Source organism: Pteropus vampyrus, unplaced genomic scaffold, assembly GCF_000151845.1.
Source record: "Pteropus vampyrus isolate Shadow unplaced genomic scaffold, Pvam_2.0 Scaffold244, whole genome shotgun sequence".
Lineage (NCBI taxonomy): Eukaryota > Metazoa > Chordata > Mammalia > Chiroptera > Pteropodidae > Pteropus > Pteropus vampyrus.
The window spans coordinates 1,238,975-1,259,937 of record NW_011889025.1 but is presented as its reverse complement, the minus strand read 5'-3'; the positions used below and the strand labels follow the sequence as shown (position 1 = coordinate 1,259,937).

The 20,963-nt window shown below is 37.6% G+C and overlaps 1 protein-coding gene across 1 annotated transcript in view; it reads right to left on the bottom strand.

The window, feature by feature from the left end:
• The window catches only part of RTL9 (retrotransposon Gag like 9), an 80,408-nt gene extending 70,081 nt beyond the window's left edge, over nt 1–10,327 (bottom strand). The window contains exon 1 of the mRNA XM_023520024.1: nt 10,267–10,327. The gene's annotated coding sequence lies outside the window, so the exon portion shown is untranslated. The remainder of the gene's footprint in view (nt 1–10,266) is intronic.
• Nucleotides 10,328–20,963: the final 10,636 nt, after the last annotated feature.

Sequence of the window (20,963 nt, the reverse complement as noted above, 5' to 3'; positions counted from 1 at the left end):
CCAGTAGGAGGTTTGTTTTCAACACTGTCTAACTGGGTTGATACACCAAAACCAGCTATGAGTTATACCCTTCCTCCTTATTTTTACTATTTTTCCTCATTTAGTCTAACACTCAACTTCATGGGTTTCCCCCTGCCTCTTTTGTAGTTTCTCTTCTGCTCTTTTAACAAAAGGAATCAGAAAACCCGCAAGTGCCATTTCTACAACCTTCATCTATGTCTCCCAGATTCTGGTAGCCTTTGTTTGCTTACCCACACTGTTTAATAAATTCATCATGACCCATTGTCCTCTTTCTTCCAGACTTGTACATAATTACCTTGTGTTTGTGTGTGTGGTTTGTTTCTTTTATGTTTTTTTCCACATGAACTTCTGAGTTTTTGCTGCAATATTTAAAAACAAAGAGAGAATTTTGACGAAAGCATAGACTTGGAGTATAAATGAACAATTCTAAGCAAATATATTTTTTAAATACTATTAATAACGTAGAGGAGCCATGGAATCAGATTAATCTTCCTAAAGCACATCTCTGATGATGTCATTGTTCTACTCCAAAATTTTTCATTGTTCTCTCAGGTTGATGGAAAAAAAGTTCAAATTTCTAAATCTTTTATGTTCTGTCTCCAACATAATTTTGCAACCTTAACTCCTACTACTTTCCTACAGGTAGCTACATTTCCCCATGTTTATCTTTAGTCATATCTTTAATCATATTATTCATTCTAGCTTCCTCACACTGCCGTATTCCCATCTACTGAAATGCCAAGTGTTTCTTCATGCTTGGAAGACCTGATGATGATGATAAAGAATCAAGCCTGGCTTTCAAATTCAAATTTACTACTTACTGACTGAGTGATTTTGAGTGAGCCTTTCTCACCCACTGAGACTCAGGTTCCTCATCTGTAAATGCAGACCATAATAATCTATTCTCAGAGTTTGAGTGAGGAATAAATTATATAACACACGTAGACACATCTACCACAGTGTTCACCATATAGTAGATGCTCAATAAATTAGCGAGTGGATAAATTTCAGGGAGTTCAGAGACCACCTGAAGGCCATTCATGCATTTCAAATTAGAAATCCTTGAATTTTAATTCACCAGTATTGGGAAGGTGAACTAAATGAAAAAAAATACTTTTGCTTCCCCATTAACCATTACTTTACTCATCTCTCAAGAGTATATTTGTGTGTGTACATGTGTGAACATGTGCACATGCATGTGTGTGTGAGAAACAGAGTACGTGTGTGTTGTGTGGGGGTAGGTATTTACTTCAGCAACTACATTTCAGAGGGAATTGAGAAAACAAGACTTGTTTTCAAAATAGGTAAAATTAGATGCCAGGGAAGTTGAGTCACTCTAAGGAAGGCCCTGAATGGACCTAGAGGGAAAAAAAGAGGACTGTGTAGAAAACCATGATGAGCTACAATATTCTCTAGTTCTGAAGTCACAACTCGTCACTGAAAGAAAATGTAGAGTCTTGAATTGAAGATGGCAGCGTGACAGAAGACTTCTGTGGTCTATAATTTAAAAGAATACTAAAAGAACAACTTAAAACAGATCCTTATTTGTCCCTCATGGAGAATTAATATCAGATGAAAACCAGAATCTCATCAAACCACTTAGTAAGAGTGTAGGCCACATAAAGAAGCTCCCTAAAAGCTATCAGAAAGGGAAAACAATCAAGACTAGAACACAAGAGAGCAATTCAAAGGTGCAGTAAAAAGGGGGTGGGGTGGTATAATACAGATTATCATGAAAGAATAAGTTGTTAAAGAGAAAACCAGGGAGGAGTCTCAAAATATTATGTAAGTGGTAAGCACAGTGATGGGAACAGAGAGCTAGAAACAGCAAAATATGTGGAAAAGAAGCTGTGCTTGCTGTTAAGAGAGCATTGGCAGAGCCTGAAGGGGAGGGCAGCAGCTGCCATTTCAATGTCTCTCAGGACCACTCAAATGTGTCTTCCTAGAGAACGGTTCACAGAAAGGAATTGGGTAGCTCCCAGGGCACACCCAATTGTCAGTTGATTGGCAGTTATTGACACAATCATACCCACAATGAGGTTTTCATAAAGAGTTATTATTAATGGAATTAAAATTGCCTGTGAGAACTAAAATTGCTCTAATCAGTACTACTATTTAATTCCATAAATTCAACATAATATTGAGCCACCTGGCATGTGTTCTATGCTGTGCTAGCTCATATAGAATCATTAATTCATTTATTGAGCACCTACTGTGTGCCAGGTACTTTACATACATTATCACATTTAAGCCATACAACAACAACCTATGAGAAAGGTCATTATCATCATTTTATAGAAGAGGAAGGTAAGGCTCTCAAACAGACTAAGATTGAACAGCTAGGTAGTGGCAGAACTGACATTTTAAGCCATCCATATCTGTCTCATTCCAAACTCCATGGATTTCTCTTCTTTAACTTTTTGACCTTCCACAGACCCTTAGGGTCAATTTCATCACCTTCAAGCTTTAACTTTTAGAGATTGTTGCCTAATGGCTACTCATAAATGCCAAGATTACTCAACAGTTCAGGAGGCCAGAGTCAGACCCTGGGGATATAGAGATAAGACATAACCTTTACCTTAACTTCTTTACTAAGTAGATGGAGAGGCAGTCTAACAGAATGCCTAAGAGCCCATGTGCTCGGGGAAGACTCAGTGGCTTCAAGTCTCAGATCTGCTTCTGCCTGTTACTATCTGCATAACCTTGGGCAAGTTACTTACCTTCTCTGTGCCTTAGTTTTCCCATCTGTAAAATGGGATAATAGTATCTGCCTCATGTGGAGGGAGGATTGTGGGGATTGAGGAAAATAATAGCAAACACTTATATACTGCTTATTATGTGCTAGACACTATTCTAAGCACTTTTTATATACATTACCTCTTTCATGTCTAACAGCACTTCTCAAAGTATGGCTCAGGGACCCCTGGAGGTCTATGAGGTCAAAACTATTTTCATAAAAATTCTAAGACCTGTTTTGCTTTTTTCACTTTCATACTCTCACAAGTGTATAGTGGAGTTTTCCAGAGGATGTATGATGTGTGATAGTGCAATACACTGAATGCAGAAGCAGATATGAGAATCCAGCTATCTTCCACTGATCCAGTTATTTAAAAGATGGAAAACAATGCTATTCTTCTCACCACATTTTTGGGGGGGTTGGAAAATATAATTATTTCTCATTAAAAATATATGATTTATGTTAACATGTGTAGGGGATTTAATATTGTTATTTTAATAAATTGATAAATAGGTATTTTAAAAATTTCTCAATTCTAATATCTAATGAGGTAAATACTAACAGATATAAGCCAAAGAAACAAACACTCTTTGAAGTCCTCAATCATTTTTAAGCATGTAAAAATCATGAGGCCAAAAAAAATGAGAACCTGTGATACACATAACTCCTGAAATGCATTTAGCACAGTGTCTGGCACATAGTAAGCACTCAACAAATGTAAGTAATTATTATTATTACACATACAACCATAATAAGAACTGTATAGTGATTGCCTTAAAAGAAAAGTTAAATGTTGAGGAAGTTCACAGAAAAGAAAGCTCATATCCAGCTGAAGGATTGTAGAAAGGCTTCATGAAGTAGGTGACATTTGTCATGGACACTAAAGAATGAATAGGATGGTAAATAGAGAACCCTGTGGAGTGGGATTGATTCCAGATAGAAGAAACACTGAAAAAGGAGAGCATAGCATGTGCTCTGGAAATAAGAAGTGATCAAATTTGGTTGAAGCTAAAGATATATGCAGAAGAGTAATGGGAGAGAAGGCCGAAAAAAAATCAGTAAATACTTAACTGTGAAAAGCCTTGAATGCCAGGATAAGAAGTTTTCATGTTACTCATTAGGTAAGGGGAGCCATTAAGGATCTGTAGCCAAGGGTAGAGGTTTAGAGAGATGACTGACAGTTATGTTTAGGATTGATTGGAGAAAGAGAGGTTGGACATGTATTAACTGGTTAGGAGGCTATAGCAACAATTCAGGAGAGAGAGGCCCAGGGTATGGAGGAGAGAGGAGAGATGTAAAAGAATATGCACATCTATTAGATAAGTAATTATTCAATGAACTCCCATGATCTGCTCTGTTTCTCCCCACCCTCAAAGATTAGTCATGATGGAACTATTTCATATTTATGACCCCAATGCTGTGCTACATTGTAGCCAAATAAACTGGGTAGAATAAGTATGTAAGGTTTCAAAATGAATGTCCACGAGGAAATGTGGGTCCCGAAGAAAAGGACAAAAGTGGAGAAGTACTGGAAGTGAGGGTAGATATTAAAATCCAGACTCCCTGTACCAACCAAAATGAGTGCAGATATCTGGCTTATGCAATATAGTGGAAAGAGAAGTTATGAGATGAGCCCAAGGCCAAATGAAAAGTATTTTTTCAAACAAAAGCAAAAGAAATGTTCCACTTGTCCTGAGCAAGAAAATGCTGTGCAGCACGTGGACATAGTGGGGTAGAGATTGGTACATAATAGTTCCAGCCTTTTGGCCAGTTAATAAATGGTTTGTTTCATTTTTTTTAAGCCAAGCTATTCAGTGATTCACTACAATGTCCCCTTAATTCTCATTCCATTCTTTCTGTACTGCATAAGGGACAATGAAGTTCCTGGAAAACTGTGGGCATCTGTGCTCTGCTATGCAGGCTGTTTTACAGAATGGTGAAGAGGTGGAATAGGGGTCTTGCAGACAAATAGAGAGTTATTAAGGTTCCTGCTATTTCAAGTGTCTAATGCATATAGCTTTGCTGGGCAGGAATGAATTTTATTCTTATTTCTGATCCTGTGAAAAGTCAGTGTAGGTAAAACATTCTCCTGGTAAGATTCCAAGATTGAATTTAAACAGTCCTATTCTGTGAGGGAGTGTTTTCAAGGCTAGAAGAAAACCTTTTGAGTTCCATTCTCCTAGCTGTCTACTAGCAGCTCCTTTTCACCTTCACCCACAGCCCATTACCAGTATCATCCTACGATTAAGAAGACTAAATGGGAAGAGGTTTCTGTTTCCCTAGGTGGGTGTGAAAGATTTGTCTACTGGGATACTAAGTGCCCAAGAAGAAGCAAATGACCAAATGTCATACCTTCCCCTATCCCAATAATAGAAAGAAAACAATGGCTAACATTTATCAAGGGCTCACCAAGTGCCAGGTGCACTTGACTTGAATCATCTCACTGAAACCTCACCACAACCCTGCAAGGCAGGCACTAGGATCATATTGTAGGTAGGAGAATAGTCTCAGAAAGGTTTAAGTGACTTGTTCAAAGACACACACTAGCTAGTAAGTGGTAGAGTCAGATTTGAACCCAAATCTCTAATTCTTTCCATTATGTCTCACCACCACTAAGAGTTTCCTTTTTCTTCTGAGTGCTTGTGCTGCCTCATGGGGCAAAGCATGTTTTTGTGCCTCAGATGGTTATAGAACCATGGATCTCCCTGAGTCACCTTGTAGAATTCTTCCTCATCTGAAAGCCTCTGAGGTGTCATGTCAGCCACCTCGGGGATCTACTCTAATGCACTGGGCAAATAGAATCTCATGTTAAGGTCATCTGGTCCAGTGCCTCAGCTCACATCAACTCCTCTCTCTAACATCCCTGTCTAGAGCTCGACTAACTTGGGCTTGAAAACGTCTAGTCAGGGCTGGTTTCATGAGTGTACAACTATTTCATTTTGCACTGGGCCCTGCCAATTATGTAGTGATCCTGCCTCCAGGGAAGAGAAAGTCACTAGCTCAGGAGGCAGGCCATTCCATCTTTAGACTGCTCTGTCACTTAGCAAGGGCATCCTTATGGTTTGAAGAAATCAGTTCATCTGCAGTTTCTTCCCACTGGCTTCAGAGACAAACAGACTTGAGATAAAATTTCTAGCTCTGAAAATTCTTCACCATGACTGTAAGTAAGTCATTTAACCTCTCTCAACCTCGGTTTCCCCATTTTTAAAGATAGATAGGACATAGCACATTGCATGCAATCAATGAATTTTAACTATAATTAATATCATTATTACTCCTACAATGAATACATTGGGTGCAAATGACCGAACATGGTACAGAACACAGATCCTGATATGTTCTTTACCTAAATTGGGGAAGTAATTTGAAATGTCTTATATTTTCACTATTCTTACTTTCAATACTAATAAAATTTGTTATCATTAGCCCACTTATTATTTTACCTTTAAAGTACTGCAACAAGCCTTCTAACTTAATTTAAAAATACTTCTCAGTAGTAGTCGTAGTATTTTAAAATAAGATTGCTTAGTGTTTTAATTCCATGTAATAGTTTCCCATCCCTGATCTTATTTGAAGCTCTATGAGGCAGGCAGGGGAGGCATTAGTCCACTTATTTATTCATTCATCTATTTAACCACTATTTACTGAGGCTCTACTATATGCTAGGCCCTGTACTAGAGCTAGGGATACCATGGTGAACAAAGCAGATCTGGTCACAACCCTCTAGAGCTTAAAGATTTGCTGATGAGGAAATTAGCCTCAGTGTTTAAGTAATCTGCACAGGTCATATGGTTAGTAGGAGGTAAATCGATGACTAGAACTAAGGTTTTCTAATGCTCATTCCGGTGGACATTACACTCTCCCATTCTGTCTCTTGTTCCCCTGTAACCATTACCTTCCTCTCATATACTTCCCCCTTGGCTCTAAATCATCTTGAGTTTGCTATTAGACTATTTTCCTAAACATCACTTTTAGTCTTACCAATGCAGTTTCATTACACATGGCTCTCACTAGTCAGGTGGTTCAATGTAAGGACACCTTAGTATCTCTGAACTGTTTGCTGAGCAGTTTATCTATATACTTGTGTAGATAACCTATCCAGTAATCCAGAAGTGGGAAGACTAGAGATCTGCATTACTTCCCTCGATCTCTTAGCTCCTTCCTTAATCTTCCTTGGCTAGCCAGATAATATAATTTCTTTTTTAAAAGGCTGAAGTGACTCCCAATTAACCATGTATCTTATCGAATCCAAACACTGCTTGGTTTTCTAGGCCCTCCATAATCTGGACCCACCCTGCCTTTGAACCTTATCTCTTTACTCCCCCATTCTTCACATATCCACCCAAAGCTAATTTCTTAGCCTATGACCTGTTCATGCACCTAATTCGCCACTCTTGCTACCTCCATTCCATAAATCTAGAAGCTCTCTTTTATCCCCTCCATCTAAAATAAATCCTATTCAGCCTAAGTCCTATTTCTTTTATAAAACCTTCTTTAATGACTCGAGCTCTCAATGATCTCACCAATATCTAAATAGTCCTACATCCGAGTTTTAAAAATTAATCGCCCAAGTACATGCTAGAGAGGACCTCATTTGACAGCTCTTCGTTTGGAAAAGTCCTGAGGATTTTAATTGGCCTCATGCTCAATATGAATCCATAGTAATTATGCAGCTGCAAATATATAAATTAATCGATAGTTAGGGGATGCAACCTCAGGCTGTACCAAAAGAAATATTATGCCTAAATTGAAAGAAATAATGTCTCTACTGGACTCATTAATTCACTCACTCGTTCATTTAAAACATCAATTTACCAGACGGGAGGGGTGTTGGAAGGCTGGGTGAAGAAGGTGAAGGGATTAAAAAGTACAAATTGGCAGTTACAAAATAGTCATGGGAATGTAAAGTACAACATAGGGAATATAGTCAATAATATTGTAATAACTGTATATAATGCCAGGTGAGTACTAGACTAATTGGAGGATCACATTGTAAATTATATACATATCTAACCACTATGCTATATACCTGAAACTAATACAAATTAATGATGAATGTTAATTATAATTGAAAAAATTTTTTAAATACACATTAATGTCTTTTCAATGTACATATCTTTTGTCTCAGAAATTCCACTTTTAGGAATTTATCCTGCAGAAAGACCTTGCAGCATTATTTGTCTCTAGTAAATTTTAAGATTTTCCTTTCATCTTTGATGTGAAGTTTCACCATGATACATCTAGGAGTTATCAATTTGTCTTAATTTATTCTGCTTAGGAGTAGGTACAGGATTTTAACCTGAGGACTCATGTCTTATCAGGTCTGGAAAATTCTCAGCCATTTCTCTTTGAACATTACCTCTATTAGATGTATGTGGAGCTTCTTATTTTGTCATTTGTAGCTTCTAATTTTTCTTTCATAGTTAACATTTTTATAGCACTGTTATATTCTATGATTATCCCAGCTCTATTTGTTATTTCACTAATTCTCCCTTCAATCATGTCTTATTCATAGTTTCACCTGTCAGTTGATTTTTAACCTTTCAATGGAACTAGAGCTAAGGTCTTCCAATGCTCATCCCATAATTTCTATTTTTCATTTCTAGAATTTTCTCTGGAGGAATGTGTGTGTGTGTGTGTGTGTGTGTGTGTGTGTGTGTGTGTGTGTGTGTGTGTCCTTGCTTTATTTATTCTGTCCTTTTAAATATACATATTTAAACCTTTAACATACAATATTTTAAAGTCTGTTCAGATTGCTATATTATCTGCAGTTCCTTGGAACTGAATTCTCCCATTTTTTGTACATTCTGACTACTTCTCATTGTAGTGGGTTTCTTCATCGGCTTTATAATTTTCCATGTGAGCTTATGTTCTGTAGGAGCTATATGCTGTGAGAATTTGACTCTAAGTTGTACAGATGGCCCTATGGACAGTTCTTCATTTGTCTCTACCAGAGTTCTATGGTGTTCTCAGTTCTGAACCAGTTTTTATATTAAGCTTTCATGTTAGGGCTTCTGAACTATGTGGCTACTATGAATTTGAGTCTCATACCAGTGTGTAGCTCATGTTTTGATTTTTAAACTTTTTATAGGTGAGTTTATTTCTACCTTATTCTAGGGAAGAATGTCTATATCTTCTTTGTAGAGATGAAGGATAGCATAATAGTTAAGAGAATGGACCCTGGAGTCCGGATGCCTAGCAGTGTGACTTCAAGCAAGTTACTTAAACACTTTATTCCTTATTTGTATAATGAAAATTTTAATAGTACCTACTTCATAGGGCTTTTGAGAGGATTAAATAAATTAACACATGCAAAGCATGTAGAACAGTCCCTGGCACATTATAAGTACTAAATAAGATTTGTTATTATTGTACCCTAACTATTTGACAAATCTGATTTCAATTCATAAATGAGGCAGCTCTCTACTGGTCCTTGTTTTGTGCAGGAAGCACAATTATAACTCAATTCCAAGCCCTTCAATGGACTCAAAACCTCAGGCTCTAAGGAACATATCTGGTCTCATTATCCCCATGAATTGTGAAACTTCAATACATGCTCATTGCTGTGATTTTTGAGTTCTCTTTTTGTTTCTGGAATCTGGAGGCTTTCCTTTCTTGCTTAATGAGTTCAGCTATATACTTTTGTCCAATATGTCTCAGTTTTTGTCCAATATGTCTCAGGTTCGCTTATAATAGTGAACAATACTAGATAACCTAAATGTACAGTAAATAGGGGACTTCTTAAATGAATTATGGTACATTTTTCTAAAGGCGTACAGATGGTCCCCAACTTATGATGGTTCAATTTAGTATTTTTTGACTTCACAATGATGCAAAAGTGACACACATTCAGTAGAAACCATACTTCAAATGTTGACTTTTGATCTTTTCCTGGGCTAGCGATATGCAGTATAATACTCTTTCATGATGCAGGGCAATGGCAGCAAGATGATTTTGCCCAACTGTAGGCTAATGTAAGTGTTCTGGACATGTTTAAGGTAGGCTAGGCTAAGCTTTGATGTTCAGTAGGTTAGGAGCATTAAATGAATTTTCGACTTACGATATTTTCAACTTACAGTGGGTTTACTGAGATGTAACTCCATTGTAAGTCAAGGAGCATTTGTACAATTCAGTCATAAAAAATAATAAAGTAAGTGTGTATACCCTATATGAGCTGACATAAAATACAGTTGTATCGTATTGTTAAGTGAAAAAAAGCAAGGAGCAGAGAAATACATGTATATAATTGTTTGTAAATAAAATTTATGCATTTTTGTGCATACAAAAGATACCGTATATACATCACGAATTATTACCGTGGTTACTTCCTACATGGATGTGAGGGATAGACTTTTACTTTTACTTCACTCTTTTTCCTTTGGTTATAACTTTTAAAATAATTGGCAAGCATTTCTTTTTCAAATTCTAGTAATTTGAAATAAATATAAAAACAAATACTCTCTCTCCAATTTGACCCCCTTTCAAAAGAAAAGATAATCAACACTTACCAAGCATCTACTTGGCCAGGAGGCAAGACAATAATGATGAATAAGCTTCATTTCCCACCATAAGAAACTCAAGATCTAATGGGAGAGACACACATAATTAAACACAGGGTGCCGTAAGAAATGTTTTCAAGGAGGTAGGGGAAGAGCTAACTTTCTCAGAGAAGCCATACAGGGTTACTGGAGCCCAAACAATGTAAAATTTAGCAAGTAGACAGGGAGGGAAAGGTATGGTAGTAGTCAAGGGTCCACTGAGAAATTGATGGCACACTTATGCAAGGAAAGTAAGGAGGGAGGAGTTTAATGAAGGAATGTTTACAACTGTGTGAGCAGAGTTAAGAGAAACCAATAAAGGATGGTGAAGCACATCAGGGAGACTTTACTACCTTTAGACCGGAAAGGCCAAGAGGAGGGAGCAGTTACCAGAATCCAGAGAGAGTAGCTGTAGCTATAGAAGATGGCTGCCAAAAAGTCTGTGGCCTCTGGTAGATCCTTCTATAAGGACTCAATCAAAATGTTGACACTTCAGAGAGGAAACCAGAAGAATAAATATCTAGACTTTAATCTGCTTCTGATCTCTAATCCCTTGCTAGCGCCTCCTATGATGATATCCAACAAGAATCCAAAGGACAAAGAAGCCAGTTAACATAGTCCATAAAGGATCTGGAGGGGCAAATAGAGAATATTCCTCATAGGCATTTTGTGCTGAGAGAGCCATATGGGTGAAGGAATAAGAGCAAGAAATCATAAGGGATATTGGAAAAGCAAAGAATAGTGTAACTAAATTTATGGGAAAGAAAAGGCGGGGTGGTAGATTGCATAAGATAGGAAAGTATTGACAAACTGTATGAGTTCCAAATTTGTTAATTTGCAAACTGCTGGTCCATGGGACAAAATTGACCTGCAAATGTCTTTTGTGTTGAGTTTGAATGTGAATATCTTTAGACAACTAAGTGGACTCTACAGGTCCTACCACTTGCCATTATTTCCCACCTGGCCTATCTGACTTTTTTTTCTTTTAATCTTCTGAAGACATTTCAGGAAAAAAAATCCATATTAGAGCCTGTTCAAGAGAGAACAAAGCATATGAGTTCGGAAACCCTGTCAAATTAAAAGTTAAGGGAATTAAGCCATTAAGTCTTGGAAGAGAGATGACTTAGAAGGACATGATGGCTTTCTTCGAGCCAACAAAACTAACATAGAGAAGATGAAGTCGATCCATTTTGTGTTATCTCTTCATTCATCTGACAAATAATTGCTTGTATGTCCTCTGTGTACCAGGCACCAACAGAAACTGCTCCAAATAGCAGAATTAGGTCCAGATTTAGATTCAGGATAGTGATTCTTAACCTTTGAAGCTGATAAAATGTATGGGCCCTCTTTGCTGGAATATGTATTTATACACATGCATAAATTATCCACATGCAATTTCAGGAGAGTCGCAGACCAGTGAAGCCCATACATGGACTCCAGGCTAAGAATCCCTGGAAAATATAATATACAATGTATATTATACATTAAAAAGAAGGACATAGACATTGAGCGAGAAAAGAAAGGTACAAAATAGTTTGCATAGGTTTTTTAATGACGACACACAGAGATATGTATGTATAATATATAGGCTACATCTAGAAAAATACGCAATAAGGTAGTAAAAATTATTGCCTTCAGGAAAGGAATTTGGTGATTGAGGAGAGAGGGAAACTTTAGCTTTCACTTTGAGGGAAATAAGATGCCTTGGTCTAGTTTTAACAGAGGAGTGACATGAATTGACTTATGTTTCTAAAGAATTTGTGCAAAAATTCTGGTAAAAAAAAGTTGTTTTATAATAAGGTGGTAGCAGTGGCAGAATATACTTTTCACTATTTGCCCTTTGAACACCTGGCATTTTGAATCTTGTATATCTAATACCTATTAAAAACATATTATGTATTAGAAAAGAACCCTTGGAAAATATCTTTCTAAGAATTAAATACATCCAATTATGAAACATTTTGCTTTAGACTCTATGGATCTTCCTGGAAGGCCTCATGCAAACATTAAATCCACCACTGGGAATGTCGTCTTGAAGAGTCTTGTGCTTTCAGGAGATTGCTTTAGATGATGAGGGTAATCTGTCCCCACCTGAAAATGCCAGGAGTTTAAGAACTCTTATTGCACTTATAATCATTCTTTATGTATGTGACTGATATTTATCGAGCACCTATTATATGTCAGGCACTGTGTTAGGCACTGGGGATATGGCTGTGACAAAATAACATCCCTGCAGTACTGAAGCTTGCATTCTAGTGGTGGAAAGTGACAACAAATAAGCAAGCAAATATTAATATATCAGAAAATGAGAAGTGCTACAAAGAAAAATAAAGCAGAGGGAAAGCAGTATGGAAGCACGCAGAGAGAGGCAATTCTTAAATAAGGTGGGCAAGGAAATATTACTGGCAAGATATCATTTGCACAGAGATCTGAGAGAAGCTAGTGAGTATACCTGTGCCTTCCAGTTGGAACAGCAAAGCCCCACTGGAGTTATCTTGTTATGTTTGAGAAACACCAAGGAGGCCATATGGCTGGAGCTGAGTAATCAAGGGGGAGAGTGGTAGAAGTGGAGTTCAGAGAGGTAATAGGGAAGAAGCCAGTTCATGCAGAATCTTATAGGTCATTCTAGGGACTTTGGATTTTACTGTGAACAATATAAAAAGTCATAGGAATGTTTTGAGCAGAACCATAATGAGATCTGACGTGCATGGTTAATAAATGGATTTTGCAATTTTTCAAGTAAGAAACGATTCTGACAAAGGAACAAGACAAACAAAAACCCATAGACACACAACAGTTTAGTGGTTACCAGAGGGAAAGTGGGGAGGAGGGAGATAGATATAGTTACATAAATGGGGACAAATATCTAGGGACAGAAGATTTAACTTCGGGTGGTGAACATACAATGTAATATACATATGATGTATTATTGAATAGTACACGTGACAACTATATAATTTTATTAACCAATGGCACCCAATAAATTCAATAGAAAATAAAATAAAATAAAAATATACCATGTTAACGTAAGGGGGAAAAAAAAAGAAATAATGCTGGCTTGAACTAAAGTGATCACAGCAGAGATGGAGAGAATTGGTCAGATCCTAAATTTATTTTTAAGGATGCAGCTCACAGTATTGCTGATAAATTAGATGTAGGATGTGAGAGGAAAAGGAGAATCAAGGAAGACTCCAAGCTTCGGTCTGAACATCTAGGAGAATGGATAAAGAAGACAGTGGGTAAACCAGGTATAAGGAAAATAGCCATTTTCGTTTTGGATAATTTCAAGTCAAGATGCTAATTTGACAGCCTCGTGGTCAGAAGGACAAGGAAAACCCAGTAAACGATACTAAGAAAGAGTAGCCAGTGAAGTAGGAGGAGAACCAAGAATGTATGGTGTCTCAGAAGTCAAGTGAAAAAAGTATTTCAAGGAGAGAGTGATCAGCTGTGTCAAATGTTGCCATTTGGTTAAATAAAATGAGAACAAAAAAGTGATCAATTGGATTTAACACTGAAGAGATATTGTTAACCTTGACACAAATCATTTTGGTGGAGCGATGGGGGCAAAAACCTGATTGGAGAGGTTAGAGAGAGAATGAGAGGAGAGAAGTTGGAGCAAATAAGCAAAGACAACTCTTTCTAGAATTTTTGCTCTGAGGAGAAAGAGAGAAATGGAAGTATAACTGAGGTGAAGAGAACAGTTTTGGTTTTTCTTAACATTGGAGATATTGGTTTGGTGAAAGCAAAATGGCTGATGTCGTAGAGGGTGGAGAAAATGACTACAGTGATGACCTTATTTAGGCTGAAAGGGATGGGATCTAGTACACAAGTGGAGGGGTTTTCAGTAGAATTATAGACAGTTCTTTTACAGTGACAAGAGGGAAGGTGGGTATATGGGTACAGATACAAGTAAGTTTGTAGATATAGTGGTAGGAGTCTATAGTTGTTCTCTTCTGACTGCTTCTATTTTCTCAGTGAAACAGGAAGCAAGGTTAGCAGCTGAGAAGGAGGATGGGGGAAGGGATGTTGGAAGTTTGAGGAGAGGGAAGGTGTAAAACAGCCATCCAGGAGAGTTCGAGAATGACTGGACAGAGGAAATGTAGTGAAATTGGAGGATAACACTAAGGGCCCACTTGAAGTTAGTGGTCGTCAATCTAAAGTGAGACTAGTCAGCATGGTTTTAAGGTTTTATCCTATTTCATTCAGCTGCTGGGGCAAGTTTGGAATAGAGAGTAGGATTAAATCAAGATTAGGTGTCTGTCATTCAAATATGATGAGGGCAAAGAGAAGCAAGGGATGCTAGGGTATATGCAAAGGAGTGAATATAATGGTGGACATAGAATCCAAGGTGTACAAAGAAGAAAGTGAGGACATTAAAGGGCTGAGGGACAATACTCTACAGTTCAGCACATAATTGTTCTCTTGTTACTTTTGTCTCGTAAGTGCTAAAATGTGTCTGTTCCTGTCAGCAAGTAGGAGGACACCAGTGACCTTGGAGTAGTGTTCTCAGAATTGTATTCCTCAGAACCACTAGTACCTTACCATCATCCCTGTGAGTGAAGTCACAAAACTCAGTAAACCCTGTGTCCCCCATCCCTCTCTTGGCGATGCACTTGCCTGTTAACATATTAAGGACTCTGAACACTCTTGCAGTTGGGAAACCACATTTGACTAATCCAGTGGTTCATAACTTTGCTCATTCTTGGTGCTCTTATGTAATACTATCAATATCCATCTCCAGGGACTAATACTCCCTGGAACACACTTTGAGAAATAGTAATTTAGGAAGTATGCTGGGGATTGGAAGCTGAGTTTTAGGCCAAAACCTCACTGTAGTCTTTCTCCAAGTCAGGGTGTGTGGCAGGAACACACACCCTCCCCAGGCCATCTCACTATGCTGCAGCTGAGCCGGCCCTAGGAGACTTCGGTTATCCAGTTCCCCTACAGCCAAATAAACCTGATATTGTCAATACAGAAATACAGCTGATTCCTTAGTTTTCATTCAGCTGCAGCTCTCTGATGTTACATCTTTAATAATTTAAGAGATATTACTGTGACAATGCACTGAAAGCAACATAAACATTTATTAACTACTTCCTTGTGTCAGGCACTATGCTTGGCATTTCACATATATTTTCTCTCTCACTCTTCACAACAATACGGTGAGAAATTATGTGGTATTGAAAAAAATCCAAGAAAATCACAGGCAACCAGTCTGCTTCAGAAACTTGTTGCCTAGAAGAAGAGAAATAAACTTAGATTATAATAAACAATATGTTTGTCACAAACAGATTTGAAGCCCTAAAAACATTTATAGAATTAGAATGTTGGAGCCAAAAGAGACCTTAGATATCAATTTAAGATATTAGGAAGAGGTTATTGCATTCTTCTCAAAAGTTATTACATAAATTATCTCAAGAGAAAGGGATTAAGAAATCCTGCCGTAACTGCTTTGATTTAAATCAAGCCATATAAAATGATATTGTCACATGAACTATAGTTGTAAGAATGCAATATCGTAATTGGTTATTTGTTTGAACTGCAAATGAACGTTTTGAGTTTAATCGGTGTTGCAATATTGTGGAAGCCTGATTTCACCGGAGTATAGTAGTTCTCAAACTTGAATGTGTATTAGAATTTTTCCAGGTATCTGTTTTAAAATGCACCTAGAACCCATCTTCAGAAAGATTAATTCAGTAAGCCTAGTATAATATCCAAGAAATTGGCATTTTTAACAAGCTTCCTGGGCAGCACTCAGTGTTTCATCACTATGGGCGGTCCATAGACTAACCATAATCTGAGAAACACATCCTTAGGGATGTTCTCTTCCTAATCAAGGTGTGAACAGGCCAGCATCAACTATTTAGCTGGAGCAGTTGCTCCATAAAAAGACTGATTTAGAGATATGGGAAGTCCATACTGTTTCTGGATCCCCATTTTTCTATGGAATCTCATCTTAGTGTGATAACGAACTCTTTGAGACATCTTCCCTGTGACTTGATGATGGGGATTGAGGCCGGGGAACAAACAGAGTAGGCACTATGAGGACTCTTTCTGGGATATAACATTGACATGGAATGAAAATTCCTACAGTAAACTCTTAAGTGATTAGAAATTCTCCTGTACACTCTGAGGTTTGTGACATTTCATTATATTGTGGTCACTTATGTAGTAAAGAAACAGGCATGACTTGTAGTCTTTGAGATGCCTATAATCTGAAGGGATCTTGATCCTTAGCTAAGATCCAATCTTCAGTTTTGCAGGTTTAAAAACTCAATTTTATCAGGTGCTGTAGACGTAAAAAATAAAAAGTAAGGGGATTGTAAGCTGACAAGGTCCTTGCAATCTGTGAGGTCAACCAATGGTTGCCTCACCAAAAAAAAAACAAAAACAAACAAACAAAAAACCCTCAATTTTGTCTGTTTTAACCGGGGAATTATTAGGCTCCAGGGGACAAATTCCACACAATCTAAACTCATAAAGCAACATTTTAGAAACCAAAATCTCATTAATTCATCTTGATAATTAAGTACAAAGCAAACATGTCAATCAGTGCATCCTCTTCCCAGTAGGAAACCTACTTAGGAAACTAAATAAAGGTAAAAGAATGTTTAGTGGAGGCAGTCTGCTTTAGCTAAAAGAGCCAGAATATTGAAGTCAGATCTAAGTTAGAATCACATCTAGGCTTTTGTAGTGAGTTGAATGTTGTTCCACAAAATAAAATACGTCCAGTTAGAACCTCAGAATACATGATCTTAGTTGGAATAAGGGCCTTTGCAGGTATAATTAAGGTAAGGATCTCTACATGAGATTGTCCTAGATTAGAATGAGCTCTAAATGCAATGGTGAGTATCCTTACAAGAGACAGGGAAGACTGAGACACAGGGGAGAAGACCCTGTGAAGACAGGCAGAGATTAGAGTGATGCATCCATAAGCCAAGCAAAATCTATAGCCACTAGAAGCTAAGAGGAGGCAAGGAACAGAGACTTCGGAGGGAGCATGGCCCTACCAACACCTTGATTTAAGATTTCTGATCTCCAGAACGGTGAGATAATACATTTCTCTTGTTTAAAGCCACCGACTTTGCAGTAATTTGTTATGGCAGCTACAGGAAACTAATAGCACTCATTTTATTTTATGTGCTTGAGTAAGCCACATAACCTCTCTGAACCTCAGTTCCCTCATCTGAAAATGGGGCAAATAATAGAACCCTATGAGACCATAGCATTCCTGTGAGGATTGAATAAGATAATTTTTGTAAAGTGATTGGTTCAGAGTAGGCGCCCTACATATGGTGGCTGTTGTTACTGGTGAGTGAAGAGGTTAGCAGAGAATGTGGGATGGTCTGAAAAGATGGAGTCATATAGTTTATGCAGCCTGATGCAACCATCCATCCCCCTATCAGGAAGACAATAAATATGTCAACAGGTCAAGACATAGAGTGAGAAAGATAACTTCTTTTTCTAATTATTGATACTTTTGTTTCTATAACAGTCAAATAGCTTGCTTGCACATGTCGCAATATTGTGAATCTCTTCTTAGTTTTGATGGACTTTCCCAGCCATAGCATTTACAAAGCCATATTAGGGTTTTCCACTGGTTACCTTTTGGAATATGCTTCTTAACAACATATAAGGAGGTCCCTTATCTTATTAGTAAACACTTTTTATGAGCATCCCATTTCTACAGTGGGCAACTTTCCTGTCAGTTTAAGTTACCAAGAGAAGCTTTTTTCTATCCTATTGGTCGAACTAAACTCTGGAGTTGAGACCCTCTTCTCTTTCAGTCTGTAGCCCTATGTCTCCATTTTTGAAAATCCTATGAATTTATAGAGCTATGTCCACTTTCTCACCAACCTTTTTTTAAACAGAAAATTCTCTGTTTTCTGCATCTGATAGCTTCTACTTCCACCTACACAGCCCCAATCATTGTTTCCTCTGGTAGGCCAGAGATCATGTCTTATCCATTTTTGTAGGTACTGCCTAGTATGCTGAATGGCATATGGTAAATAATTGTTAAGGTGGAGAAAAATAATGAATAAATCTTGGCCCTAGAGTCAGGCAGATCTGGGTTCAAACCTTAGCTCCCTTTTTGGTAGCTGTGGGGCCTTGGGTAAATCACTTCTGTTTTGGGGATCTCAGTTCCCTCATCTGTAAAATGATGATAATAGTACCTACCGCTTAGGTGTTTTGTAAGAATTAAATGACTTACTATATTTAAAACCCTCAACACAGTACCACATACACAATAAATGCTCACTAAATGTTAGAAACGTGTGAAGAACTGTATGAAATAATGAATGAGTGAATGTATGTTTTCAGCAGGAAGGCATATAATGCCAGGAAATCTTTAGTGCCTGTAAAGAGATCCAGAGAAGGATGTGAAATAGTCAGTAAGAGCTGGTGACTACTTCATTTATCATATCTCTTACCATGTGATTCCTACTGTTGGGAGTACTTAAAGCTGAAGTTTATCAGAACAAACCATTCACATAGAATTCGTAGAAGGAAAATAACATTTCATATCATAACAGTAACAGTTGCTCAACTTCAGAAAGTACTTCAAAATATGAAGTGTTGAAAAGTGTAGAGTTGTCAATAGAAGCTATTGCTAACAATTATTTTAAATTAACTAAAAATACTGATTTGGGCATTCTGGTTATAATGCAGAATTTTTGAGTTATTGTTATTAGAGTCTGAGTCAAGAGGATTATATAGACAAATGACAACATTAAAAGAAGTCAGATGAAATTTCGCACATCAGGAGAGTTGCACAGGCAATGAAAGCAACTTTTACTTCATATGACAGACTTTACATAGTGTAGGGATGATGGGGGAAGGGAGGAAGGAGAACAAATATGCTGCAAACATAGTCAGAATCGGCTCTTGCTCAAGATTCTGTACCATCAATGGCTACATTATAGTTCTCCTGATCTCTCAGTCCTCCAGTCCCCCACTAATTCATTCATTCAACAAAAATATATCAGGTACCTACTATGTACCAGGCACTTCTCTGGGTGTTAGGAATATAGCTATAAACAAAAACACTTGCCCTCCTGGAATTTACATTCTAGTAAGAATCAGCACACTATGGCTCATGGGCAAAATCCAGCCTGTCACCTGTTTTGGTAAATAGTTTTATTGGAACAGACATGCTCATTCTTATATGTATCATAGCTGACTGCTCTTGTGTAAAAACAATGGAGTTAGGTAGTTGTATCAGTAACTACCTGGCACACAAATCCTAAAATGTTTACTATCTGGCCCTTTACAGAAAAAGTTCATGAGCCCCTAATCTAGCAGAAGAAGAGAGACTACACACACACACTTATACACACACACATATACATACATACACACACAAATAAGTAATGTTCCAAGATATAAAAAAATAAGACTGGGAAGGCAGGTAGGGAATGGGGAGGAGGGACTTACAATTTTAAACATGGCAATCAGAGATCTCACCACATAGAGGGCATTTGATCCAACACCTGAAGGAGTTGAGTGAGTGGTATTTGGGTTTTATACAGCATCGCAGGCCGTTGTAAGAAGTTTTACTATTACTTACTAGGTGTGAAATGGGAAGTCATTAGAGGAGTTTTGAGCATAGAAGAGTATGATCTGACTTTCATGTTAGTAAAATTAGTCTAGCCTTCAAATCAATAAGGGAATAATAAATTTAGGTGAGGGTGGCAAGGACATAAGTAAGGAGAATAGCTGGAAGGCTAATGAAATATATCAGAAGATAGATAATCGTAACTTAAACTAGCTGACGAAAATTAGTTGGATTGTAGGTATATTTTGAAGGTAGAACCAACTAGATTTGCTGATAGAATAAATGTAGGATGTGAGAGAAAAAAACGAATCAAAAATGATTCCAAGGTCTTCTGCCTGGGCAACTAAAAGAATGAAATTACCATTTAATGAGATGGAGAATACTCTTAGAAGCAGATTTGACCAGTGGCACAGGCTGGTGAATTGATAGTTCAGTTTTGGATGTCTTAAGTTTAAGGTGCCTATTAGGCATCCAAGTTGATATGTCAAGCAGGTAGTTGGATATAAAAGTATGGAGAGTCTAGCCTGGAGATACACATTTGGGAGTCATCAGCATATAGATAGCTTTTTAAGCCTTGAAATAGCCTCCTAACTGGTTTCCTTGCCTCTAAATGTCAACTTGAAACAACATCTCATCTGTCCCTCCCTTCCAAAACATCTCTCTACCTCTCCTGGGCTCCTCATCTTAAAGAACAGCAGCACCATTTGTATCTATTTGTTGATGTTTGAAATCATCCTTGTCTCCTCCATCTCTCTTTCTTTCTACATGCAATTCATTACCAAACTCTGCCATGCATACCTCCAAAATATAACTCAACTCCACCCACTTTTCTCTGTCTCTGTTACCACTCCAAGATACCATCATCTCTCACATGGACAATTGTGATAGCTTCCTAACTTTTTCTTCCCTCCAATCTATCCATACTGATGTCAATGGGATCTTTCTAAAACAACACCATATGGACTTTGCCTACTTATTTTGTAGGTCTGCAGAATGAAATTCAAAGATCTTTCATCATTTGTCCATAACTTTTCTCTCTTATGGTATCTGCCATGTTTCTTCTGGAAATTCCCTCCATTTCAGCCCTTTGGCCTTGTCAGTGGTCTTTAGA